This window comes from Lycorma delicatula, chromosome 2 (genome assembly GCF_047948215.1).
Source record: "Lycorma delicatula isolate Av1 chromosome 2, ASM4794821v1, whole genome shotgun sequence".
In the NCBI taxonomy this organism is placed as follows: Eukaryota; Metazoa; Arthropoda; class Insecta; order Hemiptera; family Fulgoridae; genus Lycorma; species Lycorma delicatula.
The window spans coordinates 20,818,098-20,845,190 of record NC_134456.1 but is presented as its reverse complement, the minus strand read 5'-3'; the positions used below and the strand labels follow the sequence as shown (position 1 = coordinate 20,845,190).

Genomic DNA, 27,093 nt, shown 5'->3' with positions numbered 1-27,093 from the left:
AGTGCTGAAGATGTATTTACCATCTGTTTTGAGTGTTATACAATAATCAGAAATTATCAGTTGAAAATCTACTCTAGAAAATGTTTTCTCAAACTTTTATGGAGATTTATTTATGTAGGTTTTGTATGTAAATGATTTAATTGTGTGAAAACTGCACAAAAGTTTCTAATCAAGAGGAAGAGAAGCACCCTGATAAAATTTTGAAATACTATCGGCCTGAATCTCTTCTTTTTGAATCGGTGCCAAGACCAAATTGATGTACAAATAGACAGTTAAACAGACTTTCATTTTTATACAGCCTGCATAAAGAAATAGTATGATCTGGTCTAGACATCTCCAGCAATTATAACCAGGTGTTCTTCATTAGATGCCAATCTTCATTTCATATTTTCAACACTGCCTTCTCTAAATTTCTTGTATTTTTTTCATGGCGTCATCACCAAACATTTCCCCTTATAGTCATATAGATTAGCATCTAATTTCTTATTTTTTCTTCTCGACTGATGACTTTTTACTAAATACCGATTTGATTAATCTATTTATTTATTCTTTATCCAGTTATCTTCTCCAGTAAAGAATAACAGAACAATTTTTTCTTCCTGGAAAATATGTATAATTAATTTTCCACTTTAGCCAAGTATAATCTTAGCGTATGCGTAAAACGAATAAAATGCCAGATAAGATCAGAAATGTCATATAGTTAATCAACATAAATATCGAGAGATGTACAAATAATTTTTTTTCTTTTTTTTTAGTAAATTAAATTTTATTCGGTAAATTGAACTTCTTCAAATTTTTAGCCGTAAGCCTATCTTTGTGGCTTGAAAAAGTTTTCCCCATAAAAGTTACCCGAATTTTCATACTTTTTACTCATTTATTCAACTAAAGATTATTTTATTATCCAATTTTATTTTCTTCTTCTTTAATTAATTTTTTCATCGTTATGTTAAAGAAAGTTTTAGTGAAAAAAAAATTGATTGTTAAGGAGAAAACTGCTGGTTATGAACTTTGTTGACGTTAGTCTCTCATTTTTTGTTACAGAATTTTTCCATGTATATCAATCCTTATAGTATTAATTATAACTCTGCACAACATTACTCTTGTAAAAAAATTTCGATAACTGTTTCAGGGTAATTAGACAAAAAGGATCATCTCGCTACCAAATTTACTGATCCACTCTCAACTTAGTTTTCCTAGCTTAAAAGACATCTTAGGAACAAAGGATTTTATTATAAATTATCCTTATCCCGGTTAAGTTGACTATCTTATACCTAAAAACAAGTTTTTATTCCTAAAAAATTCTTAATGATCATGATTTTTTCAGCTGTATATATATATTTCTTTTTTTTACTGAATTTTTAAGAAAAATAGGTATGATTGAGTGTTCTTCAATTACGCTCAATTTAAGATCGTCAACAGACAACCTAATATTAATTTGAGGTTATATTGACCGTGTAGTAGTATATATTTTATACGCGCTTATGTAATGAGTCACTTATGTGTAGGGTCTACTTGTTAATTGAATTTATGCAGTGCGAAGTACTCTGAAGATCAGTGCTTTCTAACCATGAAATAGTAAGGGCGATGGAAACTAAAAGTCAGTCTTTTTGCGGGAATTGCACAACAGTTTTTTTTAGATTTAATTAATATTTTTTCAGTCATTTTATTTATTAGGTAAAGAAATAATTTATCCGTAAAAAATCCATTACAATACCGGTATCATGTTTTTTAATAATAAAGAAAAAAAAATAGTTGGAACAAAGAAATTTAACAAAGGTAACAATAAAAATGTAATTTTAGAACAGGCTGTTTGTTTGGAAAGTTTGTTAGGAATACTATTTTTTTTTTTTTTTTTTTTACGGTCATTGAATTTTTTATGTGGTTATCTTTTATATGGAATATAAAAATAAATAAAAAATATTTGTACCTTGTGCAAATAAATGTGAATTATATTTAATTATATTACACATTTTTCTTTGTAACGTTAATACTTTGAATATGACATATAACGATTCATTGTTAAATAATTTAATTCATTATGAATTATATACGGATTAAGAAAAAAAATTGTGTAACCGGATTAAAATATTAATTTTATTCTATCAATGTATAAAAAAACTGAATTTCTAAAGAAAGAAGAGAAATTTTTTCTTACCGTACAAGTTCTCATAATACATTAGCATAATTTATGATAATTGAGGATTAACCCCCTTTTACTTAAGAAGATTTCAACCGAAAAAGACCATACGATCTCCACTAATGGTTTTTACTCGTCACAAATAGTTAGAAAAACAGTGGAGTGGGAGTAAGATAGTTAAAATATTACTTCTAACAGCTATAATCTGACACTCACCCTAATGATCTTAGCTTTAATCTCTACTAGTTTTATCCTATTTATTTTTATTTAATTCAGAGTAAAAAACAATTTTTAACAACAGATTTACAGCAATGATGTTTTTCGTTTTTAGTAAGTAAAATAAAATTTACAAAATAAATTTCACCGCTTGATAAATTTACTACTCAGATATTTGCTTTTCACTGTCATACTTTTATTTTAGATAAATGGCATATTCATTTGTTGTGTGGTGGGTACGGCTAATTGTGAGCTGCATTAAACGTTTCCCTTTCGGGTTATAAATATCACGATAAGATAGTTAATATACTTCAAGTCGTATTAGATAAATTTATTTTCCCTCGATTCTTTGTAATTAATTTGTACTAGAAAAGTCTTTTGTGTTCATGGTACAATAACATTTTTGGTTGCTTAGAATCTAGTAAAAAGGACATTACTGGATAGTTTAATATTCTAATCACCTATCAACTCTTACGAGAACGATTCTTTGAATTTATAAAATCCACAAAAATTGATAAACAATATAAGGTATTGTTTATTAGAATTTATTTTTTAGCTTAACTAGACGTTCAGTAAATTCACTTTGGTTGTAATGCTGTTTACAAACTACGCGTTGATTCAGAAATCTAGTTTCCAAACTTTCTCTCTCTCTTTTTATTCATCATCCTCTCTTAATCTTTTTATTCTTTCCTTGGTCTTAACGTTTTCTTTCTCTTTATATTTATCATCTTCTCTTAATATTTCTATTATTTCTTTGTTTGTAACAATTTCTTTCTCTTTTTTGTCTGCAACATTTTCTTCCTTTTTTCATTTTCCTTTTCTTTGCGGCTTTTTTTTTATTTAAATATATTAATTTATTAATAATTATTAACCTCTGATTATAAAAAAAAAATTACAATAAATAATAATTCAATAATAATAGAAAATGTATATTAAAAAAATCAGAAGATATTAGTGAAATAGCATTTCATGTACTTTTAAGAATGTGTATATATAAATTAATAGGCGTACAAGAAAGTCATGTGGTGTCCACATCAGGTTTTTTATGTACATGAAAACTAATAATCATAATTAAAAATAAATTAACGTAAAGTAGCTTGATATCCTATTATAAGTCGTTTTTTATTAAGATATTTCTATTATCAGATTTCATTGTACAGTTCCAAAATCTGTGTACCTATCTTTTTTTTAACCTGCAGAACCACCGTTAGATTTGCTTCAGAGGATGAGATGAATGTGATTTGTAGCGTATGTGAAAATGCCATGCCTGACCGGGATTCGAACCCGGGACCTATCTTAAATGTGTACCTACCTTAAATGACAGTTGTCTATGACATATGAAAAACAAATATATTTCGGAAGAGAAATATTTTTCCAATAGATGCGATTGGAATTTAAATACCTGAAACATAAAATAAAACATTTCGTTGTAGTATAGATGTCAAAAATACCAACCTAATCAGATTATTGATTTAATTTTTTTTTTTTATTTTGAAATATTTCAATTTCTTAACAAAAATTAAAATAATAAATTTTTAATAAGTCCCCTTTATAATAATTTAGTTTAAATTATCCTTACTAAATGGAATAGAAAAAATAAAACGATATAATTTTAAACGAATTTATTCATAGTTATATATATATATATATTTTTTTTTTCTTAATAATACAGTTTTAATGATTGCCCTATGACATGCACAGTTATATACATTCAAGAGTCCAGTTCATTTGGTCGTATTTTTTTTTTCTTTTTTGTTGTTAATCTGATGTAAATTAAATCTACGTGATTTTCCAACTCATAAAAGAAGAATGAAAATAATATTAAGGTAATTTATTCGAAATACCACGCTATAATGGAGGCAGTATGTATTATTGTGAGATATACCATATCGTACGAATAATCGTGTAATAAAGAAAAGAATGAACTCTGTTTCTAAAGGTGGTTGGTTTATCGAGTCAGGTAAACAATTTATAACTGAAATCTACCTTCTACCACCCCCTTACAGCCTTTTACGTTGCTGCATATGCTTTCATCAAAATATTTGAGCGCTGAAAAAAACCATCAGAATGAATATTTAAAGCGGTACCACGGCATACAGCGGCGTGGTGCGTGTGATTTATACCGAATAGTACAACAGACCGATGGTGTTTTCTACCGTCAGACCGACCTCTTTTCCTCCCCGTAGTTAGTCCATCAAACCGTATGTACATATACACACAAATGCTGTGCACTGCACTATATTTTTATTGTTGTTCTGTATAAACTGAAACCCCTTCAACTATTGTTTTATTCATGTTTATTCATTTCCTTCACTTCACTTTATTTGTGGTTAAATGTATTCACCGCCCTTCTGATGCGTATAAATATGTACTCTAATTTAAACAACATGCAATAACCAAACCTTTGCAAAAGTAATGTTCGTTCGCATTACGTATAAGTAAGTACTTAGGATGTAACTTATTTACATAAAATTATTATAGAAAATGCTTTGTACATAATAATAAAATATTATTTACTTTCTATAATAGATATAACATTAAAATACTCCCGATATTTTTAATAACATATGAAAAATCAAAGCAAGAAAATATTTTTAAAATATGAACAAAACATTTCGTTTTTTGTTTAAAGAACAGTATAGTTGAAACGTATTGAAATAAAATTTATTGCTGCTACAAATTATGCAGGAATAAGAATAAAAGACTAAAAAAGACAAACTTCAGTATTTGATGTGACCATACATGAAAGAAGCAATAAAAGAAGCAATCTGATGTGGAAATCTCATGACTGCCTTGTACGCCTGTAAAATTCCATATACACATATTTAACAGTACATAAAATGTTATTTTACTAATAACATCTGATTTTTTTTGCAGTGTATATGTTGTTCTTGTGAGGGTCAATTTTTCAGTCACTCTGTAGTTAACTTAATTGTAGGTAAAATTAAACAGAAATTCTTGAATAATTAAATAATATTAAACAGAAATTAAATTAGAAAATTCAAGAAATAATATGATTCTAACTTATAAATGTCAATTAATGTAAAATAATCACACGTTTCACAAAATCTATTACATATATACACATGTAATATTCCTAAATTGTAATATGTAATATTTCTTTATCTGTAAATTACATATATACATTTTTAAATGTACATAAAATTTTATATCACTAATAACGTCTGATTTTTTTTTTCATATTTTTATTTTTTTTTTTTTGTAATTGTTATTATTGAAAAATTTTTTAATATAAAAAGTTTTTTACAATCACAGGTTATTAATTATTAATAAATCAATATATATAAAGAAAAAAGAAAAGGAGATGAAGTCTGATTTGAACTGATGTGCCTACCCTTGTAAGATCCAAGTATCTCATTAATTAAAATTTTATTTGACTATAACTCTGGAACGAATGAAAATAAATACCACTTATGATATATCGTTGAAAAAGCTCAATGACTCAATGAGGGCTTATTACTGCAGTTAAGAAGTCCAAATTCTAGATTTTTTTCATTTTGGGCTTTTTTAGACACTTTTGGTCCAGTCGATTGCAATCAAAATGGAAGATGCACAGCTAGATGTTACAACAGTCCTAAATCAAAAATTTCAACAAACTACAGCTAATCGTTTCAGGGATGGATTCTGGATAGAGGGATGGTCAAAATGTGTATTTCCGTTGAAATTTGAAAACCGAAATTTTTCGCGATCACAATACTTTGTCTACTTTGTACAAGGAGGTAAAAAATCAAAGTCAATGCTCTTTGCTAGAATGGAAATCCATTTCAAGGTCAGTAGATAACTTAAACAGTCATAGTGTGTGTGTGTTTGCTATAACGAAGACTAAGACTGAGTGAGTAATAACTTCATTATTACTCTGTAACTTCGTTACAGGACAGACACACACACACACACACACACACACATATATATATATATATACACAAACACACACACACACACACACACACAGTATAACGAAGTTATTACTCACTCAGTCCGTTACTACTCAGTCTTCGGTATTACTTCGTGTATTACTTTCCGTGTGTAATAACGAAGTTATTAGAAACAAATTTTTATTAAATAGGATTTTCAAACAGAAAATAAATGAGCTAATACGAAAGGGATAAGAAATTAATTGTTAACAATATTATTTATTTACTTTTATTGTAGTAACTTATAAAGTAACTAGTAACATATGTATACAGTATGTAGTAACTTATATGTACAGAAACAGCCGAAAAGGAAAAATATTGATTTTTAAGATGTAATATTAATATTTAATGTTTAAAATTAAAGTAGGCTTGAATAAACATCCAAGGACAACAGGAATCTCAGAAAAGTTACTATTTTAAAACAAATAATATAATTGGAAAATAATATATAAAATATCCAACGTTAGGTAATTTGATAATAGATGATTAAACTGCAACGGAAGATAATATTTGTAGTGTTTATTAAAAATATTTATGTTCAAGATTAAACACATTTTCCTTCGCAGTTTCTTTTTTAATTTTTTCTAGAAGATGCTTTTACATTACAAAAAAAATTGGATGTCATTAATTTTTATAAATTTAACGTAATTTTTTTTAATGAAAAATAAGACTTTAGAACTCAGAGAGAATATTGAAGAAGATTGCTTTAATAATTTATTTGTTTACTTCATAACAGATTTATCTTGATGTAAAGGAATTGTTTAGGCAGTAGCTGCGTACATTAAGAATTTATTCTAAGTATGGGATAAGGAGTAAGTTATGTTACAGTCTAAAGTATGAAGAGAAACGGATTTATTTAACTATATCTTTACTTCGAAAGTGTATTTTCATTTTCTATATATTTAAATAGTTCTCAGACTTACAAAATGTTTAAAAATAATGCTCTTTATCTCCCATAATCCAGTATTCAAATAATATATTAGTAAAAGAAATTTCCTTCTAGAACATTAAAGATTGGATAGAATGACTACATACTCTCAAACTAGATGTAATATATTTGAAAACTTTTAGGATGCACGGACTGCATACAACATGAATATTCATTCATCCGAAACAGTTTCATATAATACATGTATATATATATATTTGTAAATAATATATAATGGCCAACAAAGTAATTTCTGGGTAATTATTTAATATTATTTCATTTAATATAATATTATATATGATTTCAATGACAATAAATTTTGATAATACGAATTTATTTATAATAAAAGAAAATAACAGTTTTCACTAAAATTATAGCGTTACATGAAACTTCATGTATTCAGAACTATACAAATCAAATTCCTTTAGGTAAAATAATATTTAAAAATAATTATTCTTTCCAAAATACAGCATGGTTGAAAAAACAAACACATTACCGTTTAGTATCAATATCTGTTATCACAATTTATCAGTAAGTCGTTTCTACATACATACGCCTGCGTGCGTGCGCCTGTGTGTGTGTATTATACTATATCCTTTGTTACGACCACTCTAAAATAGTGATTACTTAAAAAAATATAACTTAGCAGGTAATAAAAAATGTTAAATTTCGTAAATAATAAAAAATTACTTCGATTTCGGAAATTAAAATTAGCAAGAAAATGCGAAATTATCGGATTGTACCATTCTTTGCTACATATATTCCTCACTATATGTATATACATCCATTTCATGGAATGGATGTATGTACATATATAGTTTTTTTGCTATAAATATATTGTAATCAATGAAATGAAAAGAAAAACAAATGAAAAAGTTCATTCAAGCAGTAAAAGTTACTCTTTTTTAAGCTGTCGTAAATTTTGTTTATTGATCGGAAGAGAATAATTTGATTATTAATGGCAAGAATAATTTTGATATTTTTGTATAAAATTAAGCATCTACCTATTAAAATTTAAATTATTTCTGAAATAAAATTTAATACTAATAAATAAACGATAGTTAAAAATGGTTTTAAATAAATTAATAACGTTAAAAATATAGGTTAGGAGGAATTTACAAAATAAAACCTGAATAAAATAAAGGATATTTTAATCAAAAGACTTAAGTAATAGTTATAAAATTTCTGAGTGTTTCTCTCCTTCTTATTATTTGAGAGAATAAACAAAATTACAATTGGCTAAAACTTAAAATTAAGTAAACTACAAATAAGTTTAAACTTAAAAGTTTAAGTGCAAAACATGCAACATGTTTCGTGTTATAATTTATACTCTAATTTATTCAGAAATACTATACTAATGGTCTAATATTTAGTAATAAAATTATGCAACTTAGTCGCATAGTTAAGTTATTAGCGACTTAACTATGTAATGTAACTGTACCGGTACATTTTTACAAACTCTTGAACAAACTCAGGTTGACTACTCCTGAGACGTAATGTTAATTGAAATCCAACCACCAAAGAAAACCGGTATCCACGATCTAGTTTTCAAATCCGAATAAAAGTAAATAGTTTTATTAGAATTTCAACCTAAGAACTTGGACTTCGAAATCAGCTGATTTACGATGACGAGTTTACCACTAGACCAACTCGGTAGGTTAATTGTTTATTAAATAGATTGAAATAAATAAGTATAAAACAGTATGTAAATACATAATACCACTTATATATATATATATTTTTTTTTTTTTTTTTTTTTTTTAATTTTATGGACTTTTATCTTTATTATGGAGCGGAATCTGTGCAAGTACATTTATGCGAATAAACTATTGTCCTGTGTATGTATGCTTTATTGAGGGGATTCATTAGAAACCTCCTTCTTAGAACCCTTTGTAAATAAACAAATTGTGATACAGATACACAAAAAAAAATCATTGAATGAAATTTCATCTTCTTTAAACACTTATTATTATTAGTAAATATTCAATTTCCTTTCTAACGCGATATTGTGAACAAATTTTAATCGTGAATTTTGTAAATTAAATTTATATCGATACTCGAAGATTATTTTTAATAAGAATAAAAATTTTCTTTAATTGTTTCGCGTTAACAAATGCAAAAAACGGACACTTCTGATGTTCGACGAAATTGAAATTTGATAAACGAATTACTCAATACTTAAACCGGTATATTGATAAGAAGGTAAAGGCAAGGCAAAAAAATATAGGGTTCAAAAATGAAAAGATTCCAGTTTTGTTGTGCCTGGATTTTTACACGCATCCTTTACTTGTAATTAAGAAAATAATCAAGGACTTTTTAAGTAACATGTAACCGGAAGTTTAGGTACTAGCTGCAAATAAATTTAGAATCTCGCATAACTCAAAAACGATTATACGTAGGATCTTGAGATTTTGGAGTAAGCACTGTTGTAAATTTAGTTTTGCACCTCCCCTTTTCATTGCGATCGACTGAACTAAAATTGTTCAAAAAAGCCCAAAATCCAAAAACATTTGGATTTTTTACTCTTTCTCAACTGGAGTAATAAGTCCTCCTTGTGACCTTTTCAATGATATATCATAAGTGGTACTTACTTTCATTGCTTCTAGAGTTATAGCCTTTAATAAACCTTTAATTAATGAAATATTTGGATCTTACAAGAGGAAGGCACATCGGTTCAAATCCGACTTTATCTCCTTCTTTTTTTTAACTTTTTTTTTTTTAAGTTAAATATATTTATTTATTAATAATCAATAACCTCTCATTACAAAAAAAAGTTTGTATAATAACAATAAAAAAATATACGAAGAAATATCATAAGTTATTAATGAAATAAACTTTTATGTACTTTTCATTTAAAAAAATGTGTAATGTAATTTAATAGACATATAAGGAAGTCAGGTAGTGTCTACATCAGATTTTTTCGTATAGGATCGCAAATCTGAATTTTTGTAAATATGAAAAATATAATTATTTTGTAATATAGTACTCACAGATTTTGTGATTGATTTTCAAATATAAAAATATGTTAATTGGACTGGGTGTATGGGTGTATGGGTGTATGGGTAATTCAAAATCTATATTATTACTTCATTAACTTCATAAACTTGTTTGCTGAGATGGTAAGATTTTTTTGCTTTTAATTTAGAAAATTCTTTGTTCGAACACGGTAAAGTTTGTGATGTTTCTTACAATTAATCTCTTCATAAAAGTATACAGTAATTGATATTGTTCCCAATACGAACTACTATTTATTAGTGTTCTATGTTGGCGCTGAAAACGGACTCTTCCTGATGTTTAAAAATACTGAAGTTTGACAAACGAATTACGTAAGAATTAAATGTTTAGCGAGATTTTTCCACCATAGCTGTATGGTTTTCAAAGTGAAAAATTCTATAAATAAATTTTTTAACGTATCAAAAACTGAAATTCGGTTCTGGTTGGATTTTTACATGGATCCGAAACTTAAATGACCAGCACAAAAAATAATCAAGAAAGTCTTAAATAACGGGATTCAAATTCGTAGTTTAGTTATTAGGTACAAATAAGTAATATTACTTTATTATTATTAATGAAGTACTAGCAAATGCAAAAAACAGACACTGACTGATGTTCAAAGAAATTGAAATTTGATAAACGGATTAATCTTTCTTCTTTTTCCTTTTTAACTTCCGGAACCACCGTTAGGTATTACTTCAGAGAATGAGATGAATGAGTTGTAGCGTGTGAAAATGCCATGCCTGACCGAGATTCGAACCCGGGATCTCCGGATGATAGGCCGAGACGCTACCACTCGCGGTACCACGGAGTCCGGTAAATGGATTAATATGGCACAGGCTTAAACCAGTACAGTGGTAAGAAAAAGAAGAATCTTTCCCAGCACGGTAAAAAAAAATTTAGGGTTCAAAAATGGGAACTAATACAAATAGATTTTTTCTTGTGTCAAAGATTCCAATTCCATTATGGATGGATTTGTAAAGTACTTTACTATTATTAGTATTTACTTCATTATTTATTAGGTAAAATAAATAATATTATTTTGAACATGTTACGGCCTTATGTTTTAAATTACTATTCAAAACGATTAAAAAATTAAAAGAAGAAATAAAGGGTTTATCATGTATCGCCCGGTTAGGTTTTTAGAAAAAAGATTTTTTCCATTTGTTAGAACTATCTCAAGAAGTTATGTGTATTATCCGAAATTAAAAACTAATTACTTAATTTTTCACAATAAATATCATTTCCTTGAAAAAATTAAACTTTTACAATTACACTAAACTCTTATATACTCGTAATCTTACTTAATTGTTTGTATATATTACTCTGCAAACACAAAAAAGGAGATTTATTGATTTTCCTAACTTAATAGTAGTTATTACAACAATAACAGCATATAATAGCTTTCAATAATGTAATATCATATCGTTGTTTCCAATAGAATTTTCTTTTATTCATGATGATGCAAATATAATCATAAATATTTACAATAATAATGATCAAGCGTCTATCTATAGTGATAATGAATGATAGTATAAAAGCTAATAGGCCAGTAAATTGGTTATACAAACATAACAACAAATTTATTTCCATTAAAGCTGTCGAATAATCTGTAAAATAAAATATTAATAAATAAATTTAAGCTTTTCTTAAAAATAAAATTAGTAATTTAGGCATACATTTTGTATACTGAAATTCATCACAAATTTTATTAAGATAAAATAGAAATATATTATTAATAACAATTAAATATTTTTTTCTTAAAAATTTCAAATTATTTACAGAAACTGAACGCAATATTTTCAAATTATTATGAATTTATTACCACTACACGAACCACCGTCCTTAGTAGGCGATGAAAGTTAGTGTTTCATGTCTAAAATTAATAATTTTTTTTGAATAAATTATTTATTTATTTATTTTTAATGAGTTAAATTAATTATTTACTTTAGATTTTTTAATAATAATTGATATTTTTAATTACTAAAGCTGAGTAAAGTTTATTTAAAAGACGCTTCCTTTTTTAGTACCTCAATTCGTAGAGTATTGCCTAATTTTTTTATCTACCACATATTACTCGTAAAAGCATAAAAAACTTATAATAAATTTTTATTTATTTCGTATTTTTTTCAACTATAATCTGGTTTTATTTCCTTTGTTACAAATAAAACTTTTAAATGGGGTCATTAATAGAAATAGTCATACAACAAATTCTGGTTAGATGTGTTATACTAAAATAATTATTTTTTAAATGAACTTTTAAAGCAGATATAAAAGACATATTGGAACGTTTATCAAGAGGTGAGTGCCCATTAAGCAAGAAAATTTCTATCTCAGCAACCCTTCATTATCAAAAAATTTAAACCGGACACATCGCCAACAGTGCTGACAAATGAATAGGGTAGGGTACGGATATTTATAAAAGAGATAGAAGAGAAGGCGGATTAATTTGCCTTCATACGTCATATAATGACGTCACTGAAATTTCTTGTTCTACAAAACAATATGGACCATATGTCGTCTTCACACGCATAACGTCTCTTTCCCTAGGGTACGCGTTATTACTTAAAGCAGTATTTGATACGAATTAATTTACTATTAATATTTAGGACAAGATTACTGTTGCAAGGTCCGGGAAAGTAGATTATTAAGTGTCTCACTATAAACTTACAGCACTAAATTTATAGAACAAGTATTTATTGCGTACTTATTTGTTTCGTATACGTGGAAGAAAATATTCCTGCTTGCTCACGAAGCAGGCTTACAGTCATCCATGCATACGCACATACGCACACAAGCGCGCGCATAAATGTATATACACACATAATACATACACAAAATTAAAAGGCATCTTTTTAAAATATTAATAAAAACAGGAATGTGTTTGCTTAAAGAAATTTTTCATTTTACTTCCTTATAGAATAAAATATCCTTGAAATCCAGGAGGAAAATTAATGTATTTGATACTCCAAACCTATTATATTTATACACGTAAGAAATATTTTACAAGAATGTGAGCGAAATAGTGCAATTTAGATGTGTTATATGAAATTGGTCGATTTTTTATCCTGGATGAAAAAGGAAATGTTCTCTCGTTTTTCGTGTGCGACTACGACCAAGGATTAAGTGTCCAGGCAATCGTTTTATCTCTATATAGAATATAAAAAAGTCAAAAGTTTTTTTTCATTTCTTTCTAAATCATAAATTATTCCTCCTAAAAATGTTAAAGTAACAATGTCAGTGAATTATTTATTTTTTTAAATAAAATATCTGTTTAATAATTTAATGCACAGAAGCAAGCCGTAAACTATACAAATTTTTAATTTTTTATTACAATGTGAAATAAGTTAAAATAAAAAAGATTTAACAGTGACAGAGACGTAATTTTTTTTATTATTTTTCAGTAAAAAAAATTAACAAAAAAGCAGTATGAAGCTTGTTAAATTACCAAGAATTATTCATATTTAAGCACTGACCGTTCATTTCACGGTCCTACTACAGTAATCGTGTTATATGGTTGTCGATGAACTTCGTAATAACTTTAAATAATCGAGGAAGGTATAATTTTTCCCCAATAATTTCTATTTTATGGTAATTTAAACAGTTCTGTTGATCATTAAAATTTTTCTTTAAAATATGAAGAAAAATACCCTATATTTCTATTTCATGACCTAATTTAGGCTCATCGTCTAAAAAAGTGTAATATTTATTTTAAACCGTTTAAAATAGTTTTTTTTTTTCATTAATTTACCGAGTTTGAGCGTTTAGCCATCAATAATTCTTTGGCCAGTTTTTAAGTGACAATTATTTCAGCCGGGGATTTGTTTTTTTTTTTTTTTGTTTAAAGAGATGAAGAGATTGGAGATTGAAGTAAATAAAAGTATAACTTTATCATATTTACTAGATAAATAGCTGCAAAAAAAGAAAGTACAGTAATGAGCATACACAAATATGCTAAGTAGTTGCTACTATACACTGCGATAATTATTAAATAGTATTTATATTACTGTGAAAGACTAATATCTGGCAAATGTCGATATACTCCGGTGAATGTCGACACGTACCAAATACGTCGGTGAAAGACCGAAATATTTGCTTATTCGGACCTTCACCAGTATACGTCGACAAACACAGATAAGTTCTGCTTTTTTTTAAATTTCTAGTTATCGTTTCGAACCCCACCAGAGCTTATCTGTTTGCCGAGATATACCAGAGAAGGTCCGAATAAGCAAAAACGTATTTGGTATGAGTCGACATTTACCGGAGAGTATTGACATTCTCTAATTTCGGTCTATCACGGTAACATTTACAAACATTATTTTATGTGAAAATTGATTTTTTTTTTTCTTAGAATGTCTTTCTTACTCAACTTATAAATGCTAATATATTTTTTATTTAAAAAAAAAAAATATCCTGACGACTAAAATAAATTGGAAAATATCCGATAACTTAAAAAGCGTTGGGCTAAAAATGATTCAAGTAAAGAAAGAATATTAAAACAATTTTTATAATTTGAAGTTAATAGGATGTATTGCTAAAGATTTTTTCGCGCGTTTTACACGGACAGAATTAAGGTTAAGCTGAATTGTAATCAATGGGTAGATGTTTCACAGTTTTTCTGAATTTTTTAAAAACAAATTACAGTAATAAATGAAATTCCATAGGTTAATAGAAAAAAAATAGCTGGTTATAGATAAGAACATCCTCGATACCGTACCATTATTATGAAACTAGTTATTAAGCCTCAAACTCTTCGGAAACCGTGTAACGTGACTTAATATAATTTTTGCAGGGTATTATCATTGATCCTCAATATAAGAATCATTTAAAGTAAACGTGTTTCCACTTCACCAGAGGTAGATAAGCTTAAAAATAATACTCATTTATTGCTTCTGATAAAAGTTAAGCTGAAAGTATTATAAAAGAAAAGTGTTTAAGTGGATTTCTCATGAAGGATAAAGGGTAACCGTGAATGATATTTTCAGTTTAAGCTGTGTAAAACATTTCTAACTTTTAATCAAAGTTCCATTATGTTACTTTCTTGTACCACAATTTTTTTTAACTTCATAAATAAATAATCCTGAAACAATAACAACGGTTTGTTTTACAGAGCAGAGCGAGGACTTCATAGTTCCAGAAATTTGTGTGTATGTTTATCCTAAGATAACTTTTGAATGGGTGAGTACAATTTAATAAAATTTTTACTAGGTTGAAAAATATTTTCCCACCTTTTTAAAGAAAAGAAGCAATTTTTCATTGATTTTAGTTGTTCAGTGGTCTTTCCTTTCACAGATATACTCTTCCCTTCATTTCACATATTACTATAAAATGAAACTCTTACAAAAAAGTAACCGGTAAAATAATATTGTTGAAAATTCTACATTTTTGTACCAGAACATTTAGATCATGTAACAACTGGTAGACCATAAAATATTTAGCGACGATAACTACCGTAAAATTAGTAAAACTGTAATAAATTTTACTCTTTGAAGTATATATGAGTTTTGGTATCACTTAATAATTACAGGAAAAATGTTCAAAAGTTCCTATTCATCTGTATTTTGTTGTTTTCAGGAAAGACTTGAACCTTCTCCTGTTGTACATCAAATATCTTAGAAGCACAACTAGATATCTTCAATCTTTTGCTAATGATTTGGATGAATAAAAGTATGTATCTGCCAATTAAAGGCCAGCTGTTTGTGGGATTAGATTTATGTCCCTTGCGCGCGTACGTGTGTATGCGTGTATAATATTTAGTTGTTTTCTCCTAGTGTAGATCAAATAACTCCCTTTTCCGATTCCTTCATTAAAAGTTTCAAAAATAGAGATTATATTATTAAAAATTAATTTAGACATTTTACACGAGGATTAACTATTTTTTTCCATTTTGTTCTTTACAATAAAAAGAAATTCTATTAAAATATAAATTTTTGTGTAGGATAAAACGATAAATTTTAATCTATTATGTTTTCTTCAGCACTAGAAATATGCTACATTATGCTCTAATTTAAAATTAGATAAAACAACCTCATTTTTTAATCATACGTAATATACCTATAGTACAGACAGAATACGGAAAATACGCTTAACTACAAATGCTAACATTTGTTTTAGCAAATGCGTAAATTTAAAATACCATATCTGCTTATAACAAAAAATAACGGGAAACTGGAAGAAATTAGTAATTAGAATGAACGAGATAGATATTACCTTAATGAAAAGGGTTCATGTTTACCACGAATGTTGTTCTTTAATAATTGTGTAATGCTGCTCTGAGCTACAAGCCGCTAAATTTGCTACATATTTAACGTGCGGTTCACAGTATTTAATTCAAGCGTATTAATAACGTAATAATAATGTATAGCAAACTGATTCTGATGAATATTACACGAAACAACAACCTCCAACTTACAATGTAAAATAATGTACATATTTAACAATAACTGATATTCGTATCTTGAAGATATTGCGTAAAACTTTGTACATTATTTACAACCTTAATTTTCTTTTAAATATTTTCTCCCAGACTTATAATTCTCCTACAATGAATTTAACCATCCTTGAAGCAGTATTAAGTGTTCATATAAACTATATTAAAGATATTTATATATTCTGTTTTTTCCTGCCTCTTATTTAAGTTTCCAAAAGTAGTATAAGGATCCATTAATCGACGAAAATATTCTAATGGAGATAATTATAACTAATTTTTTTCTACCAACAACGCATACTTTTTTTTTGTCTTCAGTCATTTGACTGGTTTGATGCAGCTCTCCAAGATTCCCTATGTAGTGCTAGTCGTTTCATTTCAGTATACCCTCTACATCCTACATCCCCAACAATTTGTTTTACATACTCCAAACGTGGCCTGCCTACACAATTTTTCCCTTCTACCTGTCCTTCCAATATTAAAGCGACTATTCCAGGATGCCTTAGTATGTGGCCTATAAGTCTGTCTCTTCTTTTAACTATATTTTTCCAAATGCGACTTTCTTCATCTATTTGCCACAATACCTCTTCATTTGTCACTTTATCCACCCATCTGATTTTTAACATTCTCCTATAGGACCGCATTTCAAAAGCTTCTAATCTTTTCTTCTCAGATACTCCGATTGTCCAAGTTTCACTTCCATATAAAGCGACACTCCAAACATACACTTTCAAAAATCTTTTCCTGAGATTTAAATTAATTTTTGATGTAAACAAATTATATTTCTTACTGAAGGCTCGTTTAGCTTGTGCTAGCAATAGCTTGTGCTATTCGGCATTTTATATCGCTCCTGCTTCGTCCATCTTTAGTAATTCTACTTCCCAAATAACAAAATTCTTCTACCTCCATAATCTTTTCTCCTCCTATTTTCACATTCAGTGGTCCATCTTTGTTATTCCTACTACATTTCATTACTTTTGTTTTGTTCTTGTTTATTTTCATGCGATAGTTCTTGCGTAGGACTTCATCTATGCCGTTCATTGTTTCTTCTAAATCCTTTTTACTCTCGGCTAGAATTACTATATCATCAGCAAATCGTAGCATCTTTATCTTTTCACCTTGTACTGTTACTCCGAATCTAAATTGTTCTTTAACATCATTAACTGCTAGTTCCATGTAAAGATTAAAAAGTAACGGAGATAGGGAACATCCTTGTCGGACTCCCTTTCTTATTAGGGCTTCTTTCTTATGTTCTTCAATTGTTATTGTTGCTGTTTGGTTCCTGTACATGTTAGCAATTGTTCTTCTATCTCTGTATTTGAACCCTAATTTTTTTAAAATGCTGAACATTTTATTCCAATCTACGTTATCGAAAGCCTTTTCTAGGTCTATAAACGCCAAGTATGTTGGTTTGTTTTTCTTTAATCTTCCTTCTACTATTAATCTGAGGCCTAAAATTGCTTCCCTTGTCCCTATACTTTTCCTGAAACCAAATTGGTCTTCTCCTAACACTTCTTCCACTCTCCTCTCAATTCTTCTGTATAAAATTCTAGTTAAGATTTTTGATGCATGACTAGTTAAACTAATTGTTCTATATTCTTCACATTTGTCTGCCCCTGCTTTCTTTGGTATCATAACTATAACACTTTTTTTGAAGTCTGACGGAAATTCCCCTTTTTCATAAATATTACACACCAGTTTGTATAATCTATCAATCGCTTCCTCACCTGCACTATATTAACGCATACATTCCACCTTAATCAATTATATAAAAAAAACCTGAAAAATTTCCTTTTTTAGATTTTAAATTTTTATAGAAAAATTTTATTAAAACCCATTTTATGATTAATTCAAAATACAGTAGTTGAAAATTTTTATTACATAAACTAGCAGACCCGGCAATGCTTCACGATTGCTAGATTTGAGTATATGTATAGATTAAATGAACACAATTGAAAGTTTGATAAAACATTAACAAAATGAACATTACGGAACTTCACAAAATGTAACATTTCTCTTTTTCCCTATTACCATTTCTACGTTTTCCTTTTTCCCCTTTCTCCATTTTCATTTTTATCATATTCCCCTTCCCCGTTTTCCATTTTCCTTCCCCATTTCTATTTCCTTTGTTTCCCTTTCCCCTTCATCTTTCCTCCGTTCACTTTTTTTTTCTCCTTTCCCCTTTCCATTTCCTCGTTTTCCCCTTTTTATTTTTTCAATTTTCCCCTTCTTCCCTTTTTATCTTCTTCCCTTTTACCTTTTCCGATTTTTCTCTCTTTCCCTTTTATTATTTTTACCCTTTTCCCCGCGCGTAAATCGATCCAGCAGTTTTTTAGTCTATAGCGGAAACCCACATTGGAAACATTGAAATGGAATAGTAAAATACTTAGTATAGCGTGTGTTGCTTTTACGACCAACAGATAGCGCTGTTTTTAAAAAAAAGCATGTTTTTACCTGTCACAGGTGTGACATCTTAGGTATATAATTAGTAGGTATATAAAAACACGCGCGTATTGGAATGCAACGTTGTGTCAAAATTTAAAAGCAATCGGTGATGAACTTTCGGAGATTTAAGATTTTGAACAAACAACATTTACATTTTTATTTATATAGATGATTTAGCCTACCGAGCTGCTCTAATTGCTCTATTTTGATTAACAGTTGATTTTTCAAATTCAGTTGATATTCAGAGGTTCAAACCGTAGTAAAATTTAGTTGTTTTTATACAGATTTGAATACGGTGTATTTTGATGATTGTGATTCAATTAACCACACCCTCAGGCGGAGGAATGGTGCTCCGCCTGAGTCTGTACAACACTACACCTCATTTACATGTTCTACATATCGTTCTCATCTACTGAGCCATGTTATTTAATGTTCAATAGTTCAACAAATTGCAATGTATACATTAGGAAAATATATAAATATATATATTATTTACATATTTTATAAAATTCGTATTTTATGTTATAAAAGTATTTATAAAAGTTATAAATACGGGACGCCTTTTTAAAGGAAGACCATTTTAAATTTGCCGCCTATATATTCTATGTAAACAGGTGGCGCATGCGTAGCACAATTTTTTCAACCAATAGTCAGCTATTAGCAACAATATTTTAGCCATTTACTGTTAGTTGTTTATATTCATCAATTAGTGCCACAAAAGGTGATCTTGCCAAGTGATAATGAATGATTTGACTGAAAAATTTGACGAAAGATTTTGAGAAAACCGGCCCTTAATTGGGTCCAGTTGTATTTAATATTTCAAAATCTTTGATTCATGTAGTGTTGACTGAAATTTTGAGCTGTAATAAATTGGTGCCAGATGGTTGCTAAAGATGTTAACCGATACACACAAGGAAAAATCTTGCTAAAGCGCATGAAATTTTGCGGCGTTAGAAAATGTAGTCGATGAATTGTTTGATAGCATTGTTAAAGGAGATGAAACCTGAATTTCTTATATAAATGTCAAGTCAAAGCAGCCACAATACGATAATGCGTTCATTACCGAAGAAGTTTAAATAAGAACATTTGGTAAAGAAGCTTACTGCTACAGTTTTTTTTTTTTTTTTTTGGCACAAAAAGGATGTCGAGTTTAGTGATCGTAGAACTACAGTGAATGCCGATTCGTATTGCAATATGTTAATAAATCTTAGAAAAGCTATAAAATACAAACAAGGTGAGATGCTATCCCACAGGATTTTGTTTTTACATGACAATACCCGGCAAATCGGACAGTGAGGCAATTGGAAAAATTTCACAGAAATCTTCAATCATCCACCCTATAGCTCTGACTTAGCACCCGGCAATTATTTATTTTTTCTTTAACTTAAAGAGTGGTTTGCATCATAAAGATTTGAAGATGTCGAGACGAACTGAAAACTAACATTACTACCTAGTTTAAGTCACTGGCGGCGGAATATTTTGAAAAGGGAATGAAGAAACTAGTGAAACGCTATGAGAAAAATGTGTTGAAAGTAGCTGGGTAGAAAAGTAGTAAATAAATATAGATTTTTATGCTTAAGTAGGCTAATAAAGTTCGTATTTTTCAGTTTTATCTCTATTTCTATTAGGTATTATTTTTAAAACAATCCTCTTATTTGTATAGCCTATAGCTTATAGGCCAAAACACAACATTTTTAATTTTGAGATTTACGTATAAAAAATACTTAACAATTTTAATTTATTGAAAAAAAAATTACAGACTGGCTGAGTAGATAGCACTTGGTCCATTTCGTGCAGAGATCCGGGATTCGAATCCTGGTCAGGCATGGCATCTTTTCATATGCTAGCAATTTCCATCGGGCTGTTGACCCCAGCTGTTGATTCCCACTCTTTCATAAAAAACCCACATTTTCTTAAACAACTTTTTTGTTAGCAAATAGTTTTAATATTAATACTTAAGCATTCAACTGCGAAACTATAAATAGAACCAATTACGTACACTTCAAAGATTCCAAAACAAACCCTTTATGTATCTTATGTTTTACTATGCAGTATACTTCTCGAAAAATTCTTGCCCAAATTCTTAAAAATTCTAACAAATCCTGAAGTTAGTTATAATACCAAAACATCATAAACAAATTTGATGATAAAGTTATTTAACAATTAATATTTTAAACGATAATAAGGAAACAAGATACCTAGAAGTTCATTGGTTCAAATTTTGAAAAGAATAATATTTTTAGTCTAAAAGTCTAATATAAAAATTCATCTAATTAAATTGTAGTAACAAAAAAATTGGAAGAGAATTTTTAAAAACCAAAGCCCCTCTTTTTTAACTACTGCCCAAAAAGGAGTGTAATGTACTTAAAGTGTATGTACGTATGTAAATATGTTTGTTCCATCGTAACAGCTAAACGGTTGAACCGATTTAGATGTATGATACAACGGTGGAACCCTTACGTTACCGGGAGTGTCAAAGATTATATGAATATATATGTGTACATATAAATACATTTGCCTGTTGAAGCACAAATTTTAATGAATTGAATTAATGAAGTGTAAACTGTGAGCCTCTATTACTGTGTGGCCCCTTTCTCTTTTTCTATTTAGCCTCCGGAACCACCATAAGGTATTACTTCAAAGGATGAATCAGGATGTATGAATGTAAATAAAGTAGTCCTGTACAGTCTCAGGTCTACCATTCCTGAGATGGGTGTTTAATTACCCAATCACCAAAGAACACCGGTATCCACGATCTAGTATTCAAATCCGTATAAAAGTAACTGACTTTACAAGGATTGAACCTTAGAACTCTCGACTTCGAAATCAACTGATTTGCGATGACTAGTTCACCACTAGACCAGTCCGATGGGTTCTGAGGTGTAATGGGGTGCTTTTATAATACCTCTGCAAACAATTATCCGATTTTCAAAATTCGAAGGAGTATTTGTTAGTATAATACGAAATCACGATGGAACCAAACCAGAACAAAAATTAACTGATATACTAAGAAATGGACCCCATTACACGACTGTTCAAAATTTTAAATAATTTAAAAAAAATTATACTATATACAAAACTATCATCCGCACGTTCTTTAATTATCCTATATTAAAGAGCAATATTTGTCCTCAATTTTTTTTTTGGCAGTGTGTTTTTAATTTCTAATATTTATTTTTTTCTTTTCAGAGGTTAAGGCTAATATTTCATCATACATATATTAATTATTAAAAATAAAGAGAAGTATTTTACTTTAAAATATAATAAATAATTCTGAGGCAGCGTAATTTTGACTATGAAAGGAACATTTAATTTTAACCAGTCTTGTTATTGTTTGAACGATTTAATATGGTTCTTTCGATTATAACGTAAACCATACTTTCTTATTCGCTCATAAATTTTTTCTACCTTACATTAGCGTTTTTTTTTAAATCATCAATTTAAATAACGAAAAAGGAGTAGATAATAAAGCTAAAAAGATAACTAAAATGAACGTCAGATAGGAAATAACAAAAGGAATTAAAATAATGTTACAATATCGTTTAAATCTCTAAACCAAATAAATTTTCTTGAAGTTTTACATTTCCTCGCTCCACTCAAGCTCTTTACCTTTTCCTTCCGACAGAGTCGTAGAGAAAGTAATTTATTTCCTTCTTGTTTGTTGTACCATTAGATTCTCAGCAAAAAAAACAACCGTTTAGAAAAGCGAAGTGCTGGTAGATTGAAGTAATACATCATAAATTTCAAATAAATTCAAGAAAATATTTTATAAGTATCATTTGTTTGATTCACTCAAGATTGTAACTTTTATTATTTTTTTTTTTCATTGAATATAGCATACAGCAGTGATGCAAATATAATTTATTTGAATTATATTTTTAGATGTACGCTAAATATTTTGGGGCACAGCTATTAATAGTTAATGCATGTTAACTCAAGAAATTTCATTGAAAAGAGAATAAATATTTTATTTTTATTTTATATATTTTTCTATTTCACCCTAAAAAAGTAATAAAAAGTTATAAATAAACGAAATCTTATAAAAATAATGATTCCTTTCTTTCTGTTTCCGTGTCAAATAATTACTTATTTTGTGCTGAGTAACATATTAGACACTTCCCATTTTAAAAAATTAAGATAAAACAGAACAATAATCTATTCATAAATACGAAAAGAAATCATAACGAAATTCTTAACTGATATCTCAAAAATGAAAGTTTTAGAAAAATGTTTAAATTTCTAAAACCAAGTTCACATCATTTTCCGTAAGATAAAAAATCTAGTTATGATTTATATTCCTTTCTCTCAATAATAAATTAGTTATTACATAACAAAAACTGAAAATCAATGAATTTTCAAAGGATCTTTTTTTTGTTAAATCAGTTGTTCAAAAAGCGTTTGTTCATCTTATTTGCATTTTTTTGTATACTTAGGAGATAGCTGCATTACGTTATGTTTTTGTTTTTTTAAATTATAATGTCCATCCTAGACTAAGTTTTAACAATTTATTTTTCAGCGCTTTAATGCTGTTTTAAATAAACTGAACAACGGCGATTTTTATTTTTTATAATTAAATCGGTTGAAAATATTTTTTGGCTAACTTTTATAAAATTTTAAAATGTAAGTCTGTTTTTTCAACATCATCTAATTTTATGAAACCTTCGTTGCTATGAAAATCCGATAATATTAACTAATATTTTTAACGATTTTGCCCCTGAAAACATCAGCACTGTAATGATTACAAAAATATATTTATTAAGCATGTGTTAAGTTTGATTACCCGAATTAATCGGCGTATTTTACCTACTGCTCTTATAAAAAACCCTTTGAATAATTGTAAATATGCATTATAAAATGCTATTGTTTATGTTAATATTACTTCCATGAATAAAAAAATTTTGTTTTAAAGTAAGCTTGATTACTTTTTTCAGATAGTAATGAATATTAATCACTTGTATAAAGCCTCCTTAGTGGAGTGATAGTGCTACAGACTTTTATCCGGAAAATCCGGGGTTCAAATCCCGTTGAAGTAGTGGGGATTTTTTATACGCAAAAAAAAAATTATTTCATAATTTTATGCGAATAGGAGAGAAATATCATTTAATTTCATAACAGTTATTAAATTTAATTTGGATATTTTTAATATCTGGTATATTTGGTACTGAAAAAGGTAATATTATCAAATAACATTAATATTGCCCCAATTAATGAAATGAAATACAAAATCTAATTTCTTACAATATCTAATTTTATTATCTCAATAACATAAAATATATGTTATTTTAACAAATGTCCCTCTTTGATAATAAATAAGTTTTTAAAATACAGACTTTACGATCGTACAGTCAATCTTAACATAACAGAGTTTATTTACGGTTAACCACAACGTATTCAATTTAAAGAAAAAAATTATACATATTATAAAACACAATTATTAATTTAATAACTTTCTATAATAAATTCTTGTATAATTAATTTAATTTAAGCATTTGAATATAATGAGCAATTAACAGACTTGAGCAACATAAAACCGAACCCGACTGATACGAACAGTCGAGCACAAAAGAACATCGATGCCTAAGGTGGTTGTTTTGAACATTTTTTGTAACAATAAGGTAAATAATTGCAACATTTAAATTACGTTTCTTGGTTTTTTTTATTTAATTTATGCGTATCGTTCATAAAATTTCATTCCAACATTACCTACCGATTCTGCAGCGGTTACGTTATGGATTCGGTTTTATGTTGCTCATCCTATATAATATGAAATTGGGTAGAAGTACGGAATAATTTTCGTCTATAAATTTCGTGACAGGTAATAAGTAGGTAAAAAGCACTATAAAATAATTATTCAAATATTTTAGAATTATTTACAATAATTTGTAACTGTAATTTTCATGTTTGAATACACTAGATAAATTTACATTTTGTTTTACAACGCTATAATTTAACGGAGTATCACTGAATTAAATTTAAATTAGAAACCAAAATTATCATGATGATATCAAATATTGTACGCTTATAAATCAGTTAAATTCAAGAGATTGTTATTACATCAACAACAATATCAAAACAAAATAAAAGAAAAATATGTGAAATGATTAATTTTCAATAATAACCGTAATTTATTCACCATCTAAATCCTAACTATGTTATTAAAATGTATATTTAATTCCTATTTGCTTTTTGCAGAAATATATTTAATAATGAAAGGGATTATTATTATTATTAATTATTAATAGCAAACAGAATAAATACGGGGGAAAAATGAGAAAAAAAAATTAATAAACAAAATAAATACGGCAAAACATTTTTATTTGATAATTTAATTTTTATTTTCAAAAGAAAAAAAATATTATTGTAGTTCTTTTTTGTTATTTTTTTGTAATATCCACTTCGGAAATATTATGATTATATTCGTAAATCATTACTAAAAGATATTACATTGAATAAACGAGAAAAAGAAAGAAAGAAAGAATATTCCGTTACGTAAAAATGTCATTGCTATGTCAATTTTGAAATATGTTCGATGTCAGGAAAAAAATCTTTTTTTAGTTGCTGTCGAAAACAAATGTAAAATATCATCAATATTGTATTAGAGATCAAATGTCATTTCTGATACATAGATTTTGAGACTTGACAGTTTAAATTTATTTACGCTATGGTGACACAGATAGACAAGAACAAAGACACTTTCAAAAAATCTATAAAAGTTTTGGTATAAATAATAACGTATTTTTACGTATATTAGTTTCCTTTTTATGTAATTATTCATTGTAATTTTTCGATAGTTTAATCATCATTTAACAAAAAATTAGCTTTCTAGAAAACTATTTTTTTTAAAAATAGAGATGTATAGGCCTTATTATGAGTTCATTTTTTTAAATCAAAAGATTTTAATTAATAAAGCAAAAACATATTAATTTACCATTAAATGACAGTTATGAGATAGACAAGATATTATATAAATATAAAATATACTTATTATATTTACTACATAATTATATTAGAAAGAAGCTTTAATAAAAAAATAATAATATTATTAAATAAAATCTGATTAAATGTAAAATTTGGTTAAGTAATGATGAAAATGTTTTATATGGTGAATATGCCTAATGGTCTTGCGTTTTACTGCGGATCAAGTTATAACACGATGTTTATACAACACACACGACGTAAATTTTGTCTTGACTACACTAGATGCCGCGCAATAACCGATGCGCCGTCTGTCAATAACTGCAGAACCTTTGCGCTGGTGTTTGTGACAAGGTTAAGAGCAGCGTAGGTTCCTTTTCGCATGGTGGTTAGTAGACATTTGGTGAATAATTGTAATTAATTTTTGCAGTGTAGAATATGTCAAAAGAAATATATTACTTGTAAATGGACTGAATTAATATGAAATAATTTTGGTACGTAGTTAATATTTTATTAGTATTCTTTTTATTGAAGTATCTTTGAATAGCATAGTAAACCGAAGTTATGAAAACATAAAGATATATATAACATTATAAACTAAGTTAACGACTTTAAATTAGTATGCATTAATTATAACTTGGTTAACTAATTAACTAAATACGTAAAAAATCAGCAGTGTGTATTATGAAATATGTATTCCTAATTATGTATTTATAATACACGTTTAATATACATATTGTACACATATATGTGCATATTTATTATTTATATAATACACAGTATGTACATATGTACTGATGTTATCAGCATATTTGTTTAAAACTACATATGTGACAGTGGTAAGAACAAATACTCGTAATATTAAACAAAAACAAAAAAATTGATATATAACTGTTGTTATATCCTACTACAATAGCTCTATTCAGACAATATTTAAATTTATTATCACTGCTTTTCTTTTTTATTATTTTTTGAATCTGCTCGTATTATTGTTGCAATTACTCCATATAGTAACATTTAAATTTAATATCACTGCTTTATTTATTTCTTTTGGTACCTGTCACGTCATTATCATACACTGTAATCACTGAATGAA

At 27.7% G+C, this 27,093-nt stretch overlaps 1 protein-coding gene and 1 long non-coding RNA gene across 4 annotated transcripts in view; one reads left to right on the top strand and one right to left on the bottom strand.

The window, feature by feature from the left end:
- Nucleotides 1–27,093, bottom strand: part of LOC142320538 (uncharacterized) — a 505,330-nt gene that overhangs the window by 218,347 nt on the left and 259,890 nt on the right. The window lies entirely within an intron of this gene.
- Nucleotides 26,367–27,093, top strand: part of LOC142320539 (uncharacterized) — a 216,127-nt gene continuing 215,400 nt past the window's right edge. For both annotated transcript variants that reach the window (XR_012755428.1, XR_012755429.1), the window contains exon 1: nucleotides 26,367–26,491. This is a non-coding gene — a long non-coding RNA (uncharacterized LOC142320539). The remainder of the gene's footprint in view (nucleotides 26,492–27,093) is intronic.